Source organism: Pseudophryne corroboree, chromosome 6 (assembly GCF_028390025.1).
Source record: "Pseudophryne corroboree isolate aPseCor3 chromosome 6, aPseCor3.hap2, whole genome shotgun sequence".
NCBI classification, from domain to species: Eukaryota; Metazoa; Chordata; class Amphibia; order Anura; family Myobatrachidae; genus Pseudophryne; species Pseudophryne corroboree.
The window spans coordinates 730,808,588-730,824,446 of NC_086449.1; positions in this window are offsets into that span (position 1 = coordinate 730,808,588).

Here is a 15,859-nt window from a genome sequence, read left to right on the forward strand (position 1 = left end):
GGGGTCAGCATAAGGTAAGTGAGGGCAGTTCAGGAGTTGTACAGTAGGAGGAGGCATGTGGGTGTTATTGGAAGCAAATAGAGAACTGGCATCTAGACAGAGTGACTAACACAAGAAGAATTAGTGACAGAAGAGGAATGTAAAATATGAATAGAAAAAAACTATAAGGTTCATTTATAGACCTGAAGACATTTACATACACAGCAAAAATACTGTACGCTGGTGTCTGTCTGAAAGAGATGGGTGGGTCAGGATATCCCAGGCAGAGGGGGCTATACAGACCTGGACGCAGCCAAACGCATCATGGGGTGGCACCACACACATGCTGCTGGACGGGTGGCACCAAACACATGCTGGACGGCCTTGCTCTGTGCTGGGCGGCCACCAGTATGTGAGCAGATCTCTGAATAGACACCCTAGAATGCGGGCTGGACACTGCTTATACCACACCTACAGTAAGTGCAAAAATGACAATTTGTCATGCAGGGGTTAAATAGACTAACATTAGTGCCATGGGGGCATTACCACTTTAGTTGGTGGCTGACAATCTTTTGAGCTTCTCAAAGCAACATGACAATGTGTGGAGCCATCCAGGTGTTCTTCATATGAGAATGAGCGTATGTCAATTTATTGAAATCATTAAAATGTAGAAATGTTACAGAGACTATGGGGGTCATTCCGAGTTGTTCGCTCGCAAGCTGCTTTTAGCAGCTTTACACACGCTAAGCCGCCGCCTACTGGGAGTGAATCTTAGCTTCTTAAAATTGCGAACGAAAGATTCGCAATGCTGCGATAAGACATCTCTGTGCAGTTTCTGAGTAACTCGAAACTTACTCGGCATCTGCGATCAGTTCAGTGCTTGTCGTTCCTGGTTTGACGTCACAAACACACCCAGCGTTCGCCAAGACACTCCTCCGTTTCTCCAGCCACTCCCGCGTTTTTCCCAGAAACGGTAGCGTTTTTTCACACACACCCATAAAACGGCCAGTTTCCGCCCAGAAACACCCACTTCCTGTCAATCACAGTACGATCACCAGAACGAAGAAAAAACCGTGAGTAAAATTCCTAACTGCATAGCAAATTTACTTGGCGCAGTCGCAGTGCGAACATTGCGCATGCGCACTAAGCGGAAAATCGCTGCGATGCGAAGAAATTTACCGAGCGAACAACTCGGAATGACCCCCTATAAACACATTCCCTTACGTCTTGTACCCATGTCGCCCGATTTAGATCGGCTCGAAAATTACTGATGATCATCATCAGCACACATTTGCACCAGACCTGTCCATTGATCAGATCTCTGCTTACGCCCACCTCTGAATAGCCTGCAATTTTGTCTACGTGTCCATGACATGCTATGTAGCACTTAGCCTACATGCAAACTCACCATTGGCTCCAAGTTACACCCACTCAGCTGCAACGGGAGATATAACTGAGATCCCTACGACTCTAAATTGCCTCTTACTTGCTTTAAGTTTCCTATGCAGGCTGTGACATGGCTGAACCAGGCTGATAATTATTCATTGTCCAGTGAGCGTCATAAAACCTGCTATGCAGGGGCAAGTGCAGGATTTTTAAAGGGGGGGTTTCCATGTAATGATGGAGTGCTCTCTTCCAGACTCGGAGTCATTCCCCCCCCCCCCCCCCCGTGTTCTCTACCAAACACTGTCGCAACCCACCCCTGTCTTGTGTCCCAGCCACTGTCGCACCCCCATGTTCTTTCTCAGCCACAGTGTCACCCCTCCACTATGTTCTGTCCCAGTCACTGTGCCACAACCCCCTTTTGTGTTCTCTCTCAGTAACTGTGTCATATATACCCCCACCCGTTTTCTGACCCAGCTACCGTGTCACACTCCTCTCCCAACTCAGTTCTCTGTCACAGCCACTGTTTCACAATTCCCACCCACACCCCCTCCCAGTGTCCTGCCCCAGCCACCATGTGTCAGAAACAGCCTTACCTATATTCTCTCCCCCCCTCCTCCCAGTGGCGTAAGTTTGCCCCAGTCGCCCGGAGGCATGATAAATGTTGGTGCCCCCCCCCTACATACTGTATACACACACACAGCCTTCATATGTAGCTATCCGGCACTTATGTTGAACAGTAGTAGCGTGCTCAGGTGCCTTTCCCAATAGTAATATAGATACACATACAAAGTGGAGGACGGCACTCCAAGTCAGTCATCACAATAAAATAGACACCAGCATACCTTTATAGCACACCTACAGTACTCCCTCACCCACCAGCGTGTCACAATGTAGATGCTTTGGCGCAGTGGTGTGCCGATATATAGTATATAAATATAAAAAACACACAAATGCCTCTTTCACTTAAACACACACACTCCTCGCTTACACACACGCCTCTCACACACACGCCTCTCACACACACACCCCTCACTTACACATGCTTCCTTCACTTAAACTCACACACACGCTTCCTTCACTTAAACACACAAACATGCCTCTTTCACTTACACACACACACACACACACACACACACACAAATGCCTCTTTCACTTAAACACACATATGCCTCTCTCACACATACACACACACACACACACACACACGTCTCTCTTAAACGCACACACGCCTCTTTCACTTAAAAACACACACACAAACAAAAACAAACACATGCCTCCTTCACTTACACACACACACACACACACACACACACACACACACACACACACACACACACCTCACTTAAACATGCACACATAAAACACAGTGCTGCCAACACAACATTTATTAAAGACCCCCCAGCACCCCTCCCCTTTCCAACTACACACACCTCCACAGTGCAGCTTGAGGCAAGTGCTGCCAGTGCCTACCTGCTGCTATCAGCCCAACGGAAGAACTGAGAGCTTCACTCTGCCAGCTCATCTGGAAGGGCCTGGCAGGAGCTGCCTTCTGGAGCTCCCCCTAGCTGTAGCCACAGCCAGCTCTCTGTATACTAGGAGGCAGCTTCCGTGTCACTGACACGAAAGCTCCTTGCAGCGAACGATCTTCAGGGTCAGGCAGCTGGAGACAATGGAGGAGATCTGCCCCCTTGAGGTCAGGAGCCCGGCGGCAGCCGACTCCACTGCCTCCCAGAGTTCCGCCCCTGCCTCCTCCCTGGATTACCCGTGGCCTGCTGAATGCAACTTTCCCGCAAAACTGCTCTGCATACCTGATCCAGCAGCAGCTGCGGACCCTTCTCTGTCTGTGGTGAGTTGAAGTGCCCCGCCGCCGGTCTCCTGCTGGTCAATGGGTATACAGGTGTGACATTCCGCCTCCGCACCACTCGACACCGGCACCAACTCAGACACCAGCACACGTGCGCCGCGCTGAAGCGATTCCCGGCAAACAACTTCCCTTACTTTTCCAACCCTGTGATGCCAGCTGACCCTGCTGCTCCGCCCCTATACAGTCACATGTGCGCACGCTGAGCAGCTTCAGCCTTCCTGCTCGTAGCTCTGGTACCCCCGGGAAAAAAAACATTGCTGCTGCTGTTGTGATGGATTGGCAGCAGGGGAGTTTCTAGGTACTCGGAAACCCCCCCCTACGTGCGCTACTGCTACATTAAGTACACTTTAATGCAGATCGACTGAAAAACAACAAGGATCGCACCTGTGCACACACAATCTCTAACAAGCGCGCACTTCATCTCATGTCATCTTTCTAATGTTCTATGGGATCGCTTATTAAAAACATAAGGATCAATTTATGAAGCAGTCATAACTTCTATCTACAACATTTTCTTCTTACTGTAGTCCTTCGCCGGCAGTGCTAGGCGGCTGGGGGGAGGGCAATTCCAAAGTAACGGCTGTAACTCTCAGATACAATGTTTGTGGTAAACATCTGGATTGCTTCAAATTTAAAATGCACATATAGAAGCAAATTTTAACACGATTGTATTTACCACTGGCGAATAAAAATATAAAGTGTGAACGAGCCTCACCATTGTTGTCTGCTGTAAATAAATACATTGTTTAAATGCAACGGATGTAACCGGGATAGGACATGGTAATTTCTGACATAAAATACATGTCTGATTTCTCTGAAACTACAACAGATATTTATTCCATACTTTTTTACAATAAAGAATAAACCACACAGATTGTTTTAGTACAATTTTCAGGATAGTCATTCTTATTACTTTGACAATATTTAATGGAATGTACGTGTAACGGATGTAACCCGAAAATCATCAAGGAAATAACCATCAAATACATTAATCAGGAAATTAAAAAAGGCCCCTTGCATTAACTTGTACAGGGTCATTTACCTTTCTAACAATGTTTTCAGATGGGTACCATATCTCATCATCTTTGTTTTAACTCTTGCACTAACATAAAACCACATGAAACACTGATTATCAACATATAATTTCTGACAGTACATGTCCTCAACTTTTGTTATAAACTACAATAATCCAAGTTTCTTACCTTTGGTTTTCAGAAAACAGTAATAGATAATCAGTGGTCACAATCAGTGTCTGCCTGATGCCTGGTAGTCATTACTAAAATAATAATAATAATAATAATAATAATAATAATAATAATAATAATAACAATTTTATTTATATAGTGCTCTTTCTCCAATAGGACTCAAGGTGCTCAACAGATACATAGCATAATATAGTACAGAAAATAATGAAGCACATTTTCATAAAATACAGAAGCATGAAGATACTAAAGGGACATTTATGGGAATGCTTGAGTAAACAAGAAAGTCTTGAGTCTACTTTTGAAGGATTCTATAGTTGGAGTCTCTCGCACTGTGCGGGGAAGTGAGTTTCATAGAGTCGGAGCCGCATGACTAAAAGCTCGACCCCCAGATGAATTACGGGAGATTCTAGGTACTGCTAAAAGTCCTTCATCTACAGATCGCAGTAATCGAGTGGGGCAGTATGGGTCAGAAGCTGCTTCAGGTACCTTGGGCCCTGGTCATGTAATGCTTTGAAACTCAGTAAGCCAATCTTGAAGATGATTCGCCATCTTACAGGCAGCCAGTGAAGGGAGTAGAGGATGGGTGTTATGTGGCTAGAACGGGGCTGGTTGGTTAACAGCCTGGCAGCTGTGTTTTGCACCAGCTGTAAGTGGTGCAATTCTTTTGCTGGGAGACCAAGGTAGAGGGCATTACAGTAGTCTAATCGAGATGATACAAATGCATGTATGACTTTTGGCAGATCATCTGAGGGAATTAAGTGCTTGATTCTGACTATGTTCTTCAGGTGAAAGAATGAGGATTTGATTGTGGCTGATATCTGATGTTTAAGTGTCAAGCCACCATCCAGGACAACACCAAGATGCCGCACACGATCACTGGTCTGTAATTCTGAATCCCCGAGTGTAAGTCCAGTTGGTTGGCTATGCTGCAGTCTTGTCCTTTGATGTTGCGGTCGTATCATAAGGACCTCTGTTTTATCTGGGTTCAGTCGCAGCCAACTGGCGCTCAGCTACTCCTGTAGCTCAGCTAGACTGCCATTTAGGGTTGCTATTGGGTTATCAGTGCCCGGAGCAAAGGACAAATACAGTTATGTATCATCTGCATAGCAGTGGTAGACCAGGCCATGGCGCCTGATTATTTTGCCCAATGGGAGCATGTATACTGCAAAAAGCATGGGGGATAGTATAGAACCTTGTGGGACACCACATGGCAATGGCACTGGTGGTGATGAGTATAATCCAGATGATACTCTCTGTGACCCGCCTGTGAGGAATGATTTGAACCAGCTTAAAACTGTGCCATCCAGACCACAGAAATGTATCAGTCGCTCAATCAGAAGCCCATGGTCCACGGTATCAAATGCTGCCGAGAAATCCAGAAGGATTAATATTGAACAGTCACCTCAAAATAAGACAAAATGGCAGCATGTCATGTGACACACTGTTACCAACCCATTTTTTAACTACTATAGACTATGACTGATGTACTGGGAAATTAATTTTTTAAATATATCAACTTTTTTTTTTTTTCATGACTCATGTCCACTTTTGGTTGGAATTGCCCGAGAAGATGAAAACCCTTGCTTTGACAGGTCTCCCAGTGGAGTTCACTGGGCATAGAGACAGGTTTGTAAAGTTCATTATATAGCATGGACTGTGCCTGCAAATGCATGATTTGTTTGAGTTATAAATGTTCTACCTCAAGCAATATCTTAAGAGTAGTGATGTGCACCGGACATTTTTCGGGTTTTGTGTTTTGGTTTTGGATTCGGTTCTACGGCCGTATTTTGGATTCGGACGCGTTTTGGCAAAACCTCCCTGAAATTTTTTTGTCGGATTCGGTTGTGTTTTGGATTCGGGTGTTTTTTTTACAAAAACCCCTCAAAAACAGCTTAAATCATAGAATTTGGGGGTCATTTTGATCCCATAGTATTATTAACCTCAATAACCATAATTTCCACTCATTTCCAGTCTATTCTGAACACCTCACACCTCACAATATTATTTTTAGTCCTAAAATTTGCACCGAGGTCGCTGGATGACTAAGCTAAGCGACCCAAGTGGCCGACACAAACACCTGGCCCATCTAGGAGTGGCACTGCAGTGTCAGACAGGATGGCAGATTAAAAAAATAGTCCCCAAACAGCACATGATGCAAAGAAAAAAAGAGGCGCAATGAGGTAGCTGTGTGACTAAGCTAAGCGACCCAAGTGGTCGACACAAACACCTGGCCCATCTAGGAGTGGCACTGCAGTGTCAGACAGGATGGCAGATCAAAAAAATAGTAGTGATGTGCACCGGACATTTTTCGGGTTTTGTGTTTTGGTTTTGGATTCGGTTCCGCGGCCGTGTTTTGGATTCAGACGCGTTTTGGCAAAACCTCACCGAAAATTTTTTGTCGGATTCGGGTGTTTTTTTCAAAAAACCCTAAAAAACAGCTTAAATCATAGAATTTGTGGGTCATTTTGATCCCATAGTATTATTAACCTCAATAACCATAATTTCCACTCATTTCCAGTCTATTCTGAACACCTCACACCTCACAATATTATTTTTAGTCCTAAAATTTGCACCGCGGTCGCTGGATGGCTAGCTAAGCGACACAAGTGGCCGACACAAACACCTGGCCCATCTAGGAGTGGCACTGCAGTGTCAGGCAGGATGGCACTTCAAAAAAATAGTCCCCAAACAGCACATGATGCAAAGAAAAAAAGAGGCGCACCAAGGTCGCTGTGTGACTAAGACAAGCGACACAAGTGGCCGACACAAACACCTGGACCATCTAGGAGTGGCACTGCAGTGTCAGACAGGATGGCACTTCAAAAAAATTGTCCCCAAACAGCACATGATGCAAAGAAAAAAAGAGGCGCACCAAGGTCGCTGTGTGACTAAGCTAAGCGACACAAGTGGCCGACACAAACACCTGGCCCATCTAGGAGTGGCACTGCAGTGTCAGACAGGATGGCACTTCAAAAAAATTGTCCCCAAACAGCACATGATGCAAAGAAAAAAAGAGGCGCACCAAGGTCGCTGTGTGACTAAGCTAAGCGACACAAGTGGCCGACACAAACACCTGGCCCATCTAGGAGTGGCACTGCAGTGTCAGACAGGATGGCACTTCAAAAAAATTGTCCCCAAACAGCACATGATGCAAAGAAAAAAAGAGGCGCACCAAGGTCGCTGTGTGACTAAGCTAAGCGACACAAGTGGCCGACACAAACACCTGGCCCATCTAGGAGTGGCACTGCAGTGTCAGACAGGATGGCACTTCAAAAAAATAGTCCCCAAACAGCACATGATGCAAAGAAAAAAAGAGGCACACCAAGGTCGCTGTGTGACTAAGCTAAGCGATACAAGTGGCCGACACAAACACCTGGACCATCTAGGAGTGGCACTGCAGTGTCAGACAGGATGGCACTTCAAAAAAATTGTCCCCAAACAGCACATGATGCAAAGAAAAAAAGAGGCGCACCAAGGTCGCTGTGTGACTAAGCTAAGCGACACAAGTGGCCGACACAAACACCTGGCCCATCTAGGAGTGGCACTGCAGTGTCAGACAGGATGGCACTTCAAAAAAATTGTCCCCAAACAGCACATGATGCAAAGAAAAAAAGAGGCGCACCAAGGTCGCTGTGTGACTAAGCTAAGCGACACAAGTGGCCGACACAAACACCTGGCCCATCTAGGAGTGGCACTGCAGTGTCAGACAGGATGGCACTTCAAAAAAATTGTCCCCAAACAGCACATGATGCAAAGAAAAATGAAAGAAAAAAGAGGTGCAAGATGGAATTGTCCTTGGGCCCTTCCACCCACCCTTATGTTGTATAAACAGGACATGCACACTTTAACGAACCCATCATTTCAGCGACAGGGTCTGCCACACGACTGTGACTGAAATGACTGGTTGGTTTGGGCCCCCACCAAAAAAGAAGCAATCAAACTCTCCTTGCACAAACTGGCTCTACAGAGGCAAGATGTCCTCCTCATCATCATCCTCCGATTCCTCACCCCTTTCACTGTGTACATCCCCCTCCTCACAGATTATTAATTCGTCCTCACTGGAATCCACCATCTCAGATCCCTGTGTACTTTCTGGAGGCAATTGCTGCTGGTGAATGTCTCCACGGAGGAATTGATTATAATTCATTTTGATGAACATCATCTTCTCCACATTTTCTTGAAGTAACCTCGTACGCCGATTGCTGACAAGGTGAGCGGCTGCACTAAACACTCTTTCGGAGTACACACTGGAGGGAGGGCAACTTAGGTAAAATAAAGCCAGTTTGTGCAAGGGCCTCCAAATTGCCTCTTTTTCCTGCCAGTATACGTACGGACTGTCTGACGTGCCTACTTGGATGCGGTCACTCATATAATCCTCCACCATTCTTTTAATGGTGAGAGAATCATATGCAGTGACAGTAGACGACATGTCAGTAATCGTCGGCAGGTCCTTCAGTCCGGACCAGATGTCAGCACTCGCTCCAGACTGCCCTGCATCACCGCCAGCGGGTGGGCTCGGAATTCTTAGCCTTTTCCTCGCACCCCCAGTTGCGGGAGAATGTGAAGGAGGAGATGTTGACGGGTCACGTTCCGCTTGACTTGACAATTTTCTCACCAGCAGGTCTTTGAACCTCTGCAGACTTGTGTCTGCCGGAAAGAGAGATACAACGTAGGTTTTAAATCTAGGATCGAGCACGGTGGCCAAAATGTAGTGCTCTGATTTCAACAGATTGACCACCCGTGAATCCTGGTTAAGCGAATTAAGGGCTCCATCCACAAGTCCCAAATGCCTAGCGGAATCGCTCTGTTTTAGCTCCTCCTTCAATGTCTCCAGCTTCTTCTGCAAAAGCCTGATGAGGGGAATGACCTGACTCAGGCTGGCAGTGTCTGAACTGACTTCACGTGTGGCAAGTTCAAAGGGTTGCAGAACCTTGCACAACGTTGAAATCATTCTCCACTGCGCTTGATTCAGGTGCATTCCCCCTCCTTTGCCTATATCGTGGGCAGATGTATAGGCTTGAATGGCCTTTTGCTGCTCCTCCATCCTCTGAAGCATATAGAGGGTTGAATTCCACCTCGTTACCACCTCTTGCTTCAGATGATGGCAGGGCAGGTTCAGGAATGTTTGGTGGTGCTCCAGTCTTCGGCACGCGGTGGCTGAATGCCGAAAGTGGCCCGCAATTCTTCGGGCCACCGACAGCATCTCTTGTACGCCCCTGTCGTTTTTTAAATAATTCTGCACCACCAAATTCAATGTATGTGCAAAACATGGGACGTGCTGGAATTTGCCCAGATGTAATGCACGCACAATATTGCTGGCGTTGTCCGATGTCACAAATCCCCAGGAGAGTCCAATTGGGGTAAGCCATTCTGCGATGATGTTCCTCAGTTTCCGTAAGAGGTTGTCAGCTGTGTGCCTCTTCTGGAAAGCGGTGATACAAAGCGTAGCCTGCCTAGGAACGAGTTGGCGTTTGCGAGATGCTGGTACTGGTGCCGCCGCTGCTGTTCTTGCTGCGGGAGGCAATACATCTACCCAGTGGGCTGTCACAGTCATATAGTCCTGAGTCTGCCCTGCTCCACTTGTCCACATGTCCGTGGTTAAGTGGACATTGGGTACAACTGCATTTTTTAGGACACTAGTGACTCTTTTTCTGAGGTCTGTGTACATTTTCGGTATCGCCTGCCTAGAGAAATGGAACCTAGATGGTATTTAGTACCGGGGACACAGTACCTCAATCAAGTCTCTAGTTGCCTCTGAATTAACGGTGGATACCAGAACCACGTTTCTCACCGCCCAGGCTGCCAAGGCCTGAGTTATCCGCTTTGCAGCAGGATGACTGCTGTGATATTTCATCTTCCTCGCAAAGGACTGTTGGACAGTCAATTGCTTACTGGAAGTAGTACAAGTGGTCTTCCGACTTCCCCTCTGGGATGACGATCGACTCCCAGTAGCATCAACAGCAGCGCCAGCAGCAGTAGGCGTTACACTCAAGGATGCATCGGAGGAATCCCAGGCAGGAGAGGACTCGTCACACTTGCCAGTGACATGGCCTGCAGGACTATTGGCTTTCCTGTGTAAGGAGGAAATTGACACTGAGGGAGTTGGTGGTGTGGTTTGCAGGAGCTTGGTTACAAGAGGAAGGGATTTAGTGGTCAGTGGACTGCTTCCACTGTCACCCAAAGTTTTTGAACTTGTCACTGACTTCTGATGAATGCGGTCCAGGTGACGTATAAGGGAGGATGTTCCGAGGTGGTTAACGTCCTTACCCCTACTTATTACAGCTTGACAAAGGCAACACACGGCTTGACACCTGTTGTCCGCATTTGTGTTGAAATAATTCCACACCGAAGAGGTGATTTTTTTTGTATTTTGACCAGGCATGTCAATGGCCATATTCGTCCCATGGACAACAGGTGTCTCCCCGGGTGCCTTACTTAAACAAACCACCTCACCATCAGAATCCTCCTTGTCAATTTCCTCCCCAGCACCAGCAACACCCATATCCTCATCCTGGTGTACTTCAACAGTGACATCTTCAATTTGACTATCAGGAACTGGACTGCGGGTGCTCCTTCCAGCACTTGCAGGGGGCGTGCAAATGGTGGAAGGCGCAAGCTCTTCCCGTCCAGTGTTGGGAAGGTCAGGCATCGCAACCGACACAATTGGACTCTCCTTGGGGATTTGTGATTTAGAAGAACGCACAGTTCTTTGCTGTGCTTTTGCCAGCTTAAGTCTTTTCATTTTTCTAGCGAGAGGATGAGTGCTTCCATCCTCATGTGAAGTTGAACCACTAGCCATGAACATAGGCCAGGGCCTCAGCCGTTCCTTGCCACTCCGTGTCGTAAATGGCATATTGGCAAGTTTACGCTTCTCATCAGACGCTTTCAATTTTGATTTTTGGGTAATTTTACTGAACTTTTGTTTTTTGGATTTTACATGCTCTCTACTATGACATTGGGCATCGGCCTTGGCAGACGACGTTGATGGCATTTCATCGTCTCGGCCGTGACTAGTGGCAGCAGCTTCAGCACGAGGTGGAAGTGGATCTTGATCTTTCCCTATTTTAACCTCCACATTTTTGTTCTCCATTTTTTAATGTGTGGAATTATATGCCAGTATCAATAGCAATGGCCTACTACTATATATACTGCGCACAACTGAAATGCACCACAGGTATGGTTGGATAGTATACTTGACGACACAGAGGTAGGTAGAGCAGTGGCCTACTGTACCGTACTGCTATATACTATATACTGGTGGTCAGCAAACTGTGCAAAACTGAAATGCACCACAGGTATGGATGGATAGTATACTTGACGACACAGAGGTAGGTACAGCAGTGGCCTACTGTACCGTAATGCTATATATTATATACTGGTGGTCAGCAAACTGTGCAAAACTGAAATGCACCACAGGTATGGATGGATAGTATACTTGATGACAGAGAGGTAGGTACAGCAGTGGCCTACTGTACCGTAATGCTATATATTATATACTGGTGGTCAGCAAACTGTACAAAACTGAAATGCACCACAGGTATGGATGGATAGTATACTTGACGACACAGAGGTAGGTACAGCAGTGGCCTACTGTACCGTAATGCTATATATTATATACTGGTGGTCAGCAAACTGTGCAAAACTGAAATGCACCACAGGTATGGATGGATAGTATACTTGATGACACAGAGGTAGGTACAGCAGTGGCCTACTGTACCGTACTCCTATATATTATATACTGGTGGTCAGCAAAATTATGCACTGTACTCCTACTATATACTACAATGCAGCACAGATATGGAGTGTTTTTCAGGCAGACAACGTATACTGGTGGTCACTGGTCAGCAAAACTCTGCACTGTACTCCTCCTATATAATATACTGGTGGTCCCCAGTCCCCACAATAAAGCAGTGTGAGAACAGATATATGCAGCACACTGAGCACAGATATGGAGTGTTTTTCAGGCAGACAACGTATACTGGTGGTCACTGTCAGCAAAACTCTGCACTGTACTCCTCCTATATAATACTGCTGCTCCCCAGTCCCCACAATTAAGCAGTGTGAGCACAGATATATGCAGCAGACTGAGCACAGATATGGAGTGTTTTTCAGGCAGACAACGTATACTGGTGGTCACTGTCAGCAAAACTCTGCACTGTACTCCTCCTATATAATACTGCTGCTCCCCAGTCCCCACAATTAAGCAGTGTGAGCACAGATAATGGATAAGGAGCGTTTTTTTCAGGCAGAGAACGGATAAAACTGGTGGTCACTGATCAGCAAAACTCTGCACTGTACTCCTCCTATATTAATAATACAGCTGCTCCCCAGTCCCCACAATTAAGATATAAGCAAGCACAAATATTTGCATCAACAATGAATAAACGGAGAGGACGCCAGCCACGTCCTCTCCCTAACATTTCCAATGCACGAGTGAAAATGGCGGCGACGCGCGGCTGCTTATATACTGTAGAATCCGAATCTCGCAAGATTCCGACAGCGGGATGATGACGTTTGGGCGCGCTCGGGTTAACCGAGCCATACGGGAGAATCCGAGTATGCCTCGGACCCGTGTAAAATGGGTGAAGTTCGGGGGGTTCGGTTTCCGAGGAACCGAACCCGCTCATCACTAATGAAGAGTGTTAAAAATCTGCTCATGCCCTACCCAGAAGAACCTTAACGTGGTGCATGCTGAAGATTGGCCTCTACAAGCCTTGAGCCACCCACCAGTAGTGAATAGCTTAAAAATATAACATTTTATAACTAGAGATGTGCACTTGAAATTTTTCGGGTTTTGTGTTTTGGTTTTGGGTTCGGTTCCGCGGCCGTGTTTTGGGTTCGACCGCGTTTTGGCAAAACCTCACCGAATTTTTTTTGTCGGATTCGGGTGTGTTTTGGATTCGGGTGTTTTTTTCAAAAAACACTAAAAAACAGCTTAAATCATAGAATTTGGGGGTCATTTTGATCCCAAAGTATTATTAACCTCAAAAACCATAATTTCCACTCATTTTCAGTCTATTCTGAATACCTCACACCTCACAATATTATTTTTAGTCCTAAAATTTGCACCGAGGTCGCTGGATGACTAAGCTAAGCGACCCTAGTGGCCGACACAAACACCGGGCCCATCTAGGAGTGGCACTGCAGTGTCACGCAGGATGGCCCTTCCAAAAAACACTCCCCAAACAGCACATGACGCAAAGAAAAAAAGAGGCGCAATGAGGTAGCTGTGTGAGTAAGCTAAGCGACCCTAGTGGCCGACACAAACACCTGGCCCATCTAGGAGTGGCACTGCAGTGTCACGCAGGATGGCCCTTCCAAAAAACACTCCCCAAACAGCACATGACGCAAAGAAAAAAAGAGGCGCAATGAGGTAGCTGTGTGAGTAAGATAAGCGACCCTAGTGGCCGACTGTTAGGGTCTCCTGCCCTGTGCTGCCACGTCGTCATGGCAACCGGGAGACAAGTGCTAGCGGAGTAACCTGAGCGCAGCTGATACTCCGGTTCGGGTCTTTTGCTGTGCAGTGGTTACAGGCAGGGGATCCGGTGCTGGTTTTTGTGCTCACAGTCTGTGAGGTCTGAGGGGGGCGTGGACAGCACCTGCTTTATAAGGCCTCTTCTCAGGTTAAGCAGATGCTGCTGAATCTTTGTTGGTTAGTCAGTTCCTGAAAGTTAGCCAGTACTGTGTAGCTTTGTATTTGTTGTTGCTTACTGCAAATAGGCCTGGGGATTTGGTACTACACTCTGCCAATCCAGACCTAGCAGTAAGACTGGAGTCAGTCGTTTAGCCTGCTGAGGTTCTTTTGATATTCTGTGAACCCAGCAGATTTGTGGCTGTACTTTCAGACCTGCCTGCTTAATCCTCTCTCACTGTGCAGGGTGTCCATGTGTCAGTTTAGTGGCAGTAAGCTGTACCTGGGCCCTGCAAGTGAGAATTAGGATTGTGGAGACTCTCCTTGTGTCTATTATTCCATCTCTGACCAAGGAGTTTACTGCCACACCCGTTGGTAACCCTTTAGGGTTTTGCTGTTGCCCTTAGCAACAGCATTTCGGGTTCTCTACGTATTAAAACACAACATCTTGCTTTTTCCATCTGAGCATTTCTAATACTAGGGAGACACCCAGTTTCTTAGCCTCTGGGCTTCTCTGTTCACTCTGTGTTGGTTTTGTTACCCTATCACCTTCTGTGTACGTTATGTCATATTTCCCAGTCTGTCTGTGAGTTCATTTGTTTTGCATCCCTCTCTGTTCAGACACCAGTACATTCCTGCAGGCACTGGTGTGCATAACAGTTCAAACACCAGTACATTCCTGCAGGCACTGGTGTGCATAACATATTCAGCAGCCCAATACTCCTGTTGAAATTTTGTGGGAATATGGAGCATACCCCTCAAAATACGTTGCAACAGGTGGTCGATCAGGTGCAGGTCCTGACTCGTCAATTTAATGATTTGTCCATTAAAATGCACACCTCCCAGGCCGCTGGCGGAGCTCCCGCAGCAGCAGCACCTTCAGGGGTTAAGGAGCCGAAAGTAAATCTTCCGGATCGTTTTTCTGGAGATCGCTCGCAGTTCTTTTGTTTCAAGGAGAGCTGCAAGTTATATTTCCAGCTTAGGCCTCAGTCTTCTGGGTCAGAGATTCAGCGGGTGGGCATAGTGATTTCCTTGCTACAAGGAGACCCACAGGTCTGGGCATATGGGTTGCAGCCTGACTGTCCGTCGCTTAAAAGTGTTGATGCTTTTTTTACGGCACTGGGCATGTTGTATGATGACCCTGACAAGACGGCCTCAGCCGAGGCTCAGATTTCGATCCTTAAGCAAGGGCGAAGGCCAGTTGAGGTTTACTGTACGGAGTTTCGGAGGTTGGCCCATGATACCCAGTGGAATGACCCAGCCCTGAAACACCAGTACCGAAGAGGTCTTTCTAACCAGATAAAAGACCAACTGGTACAATATCCCTTGCCTGATAGCTTGGATCAGCTCATGCAGTTATCCATCCGGGTGGATAGATGGCTGAGAGAGCGTAGGCTTGAAAGGGAGACCGAGGTTTCCTTCTTTCCCAAGGGAACCTCAGACTCTGAGGAATTTTCCAAGGAGCCTATGCAGATTGGGGCTACCTGCCTCTCCTCGCGTGAGAAGACGCGGAGGAGACAGCAGGGGTTGTGTTTGTACTGTGGGAATAAGGGTCATGTGGTAGTATCATGCCCAGAAAAGCCGGAAAACTTCAGGGCCTGAGGGTGATGGGAAATATCCTGTCAGGCCAGAAGTCAGAATTTCCCAAGAAGACTTTTATCATTCCGGTGACCTTGAAGATCCTCGGTCAAACTGTCAAGACTGGGGCCTTTGTGGACAGTGGGGCCGACGGGGTTTTTATGGACCGCCAATTCGCCCTCAAACACTCTGTTTCCTTAGTACCCTTGGCGTCGG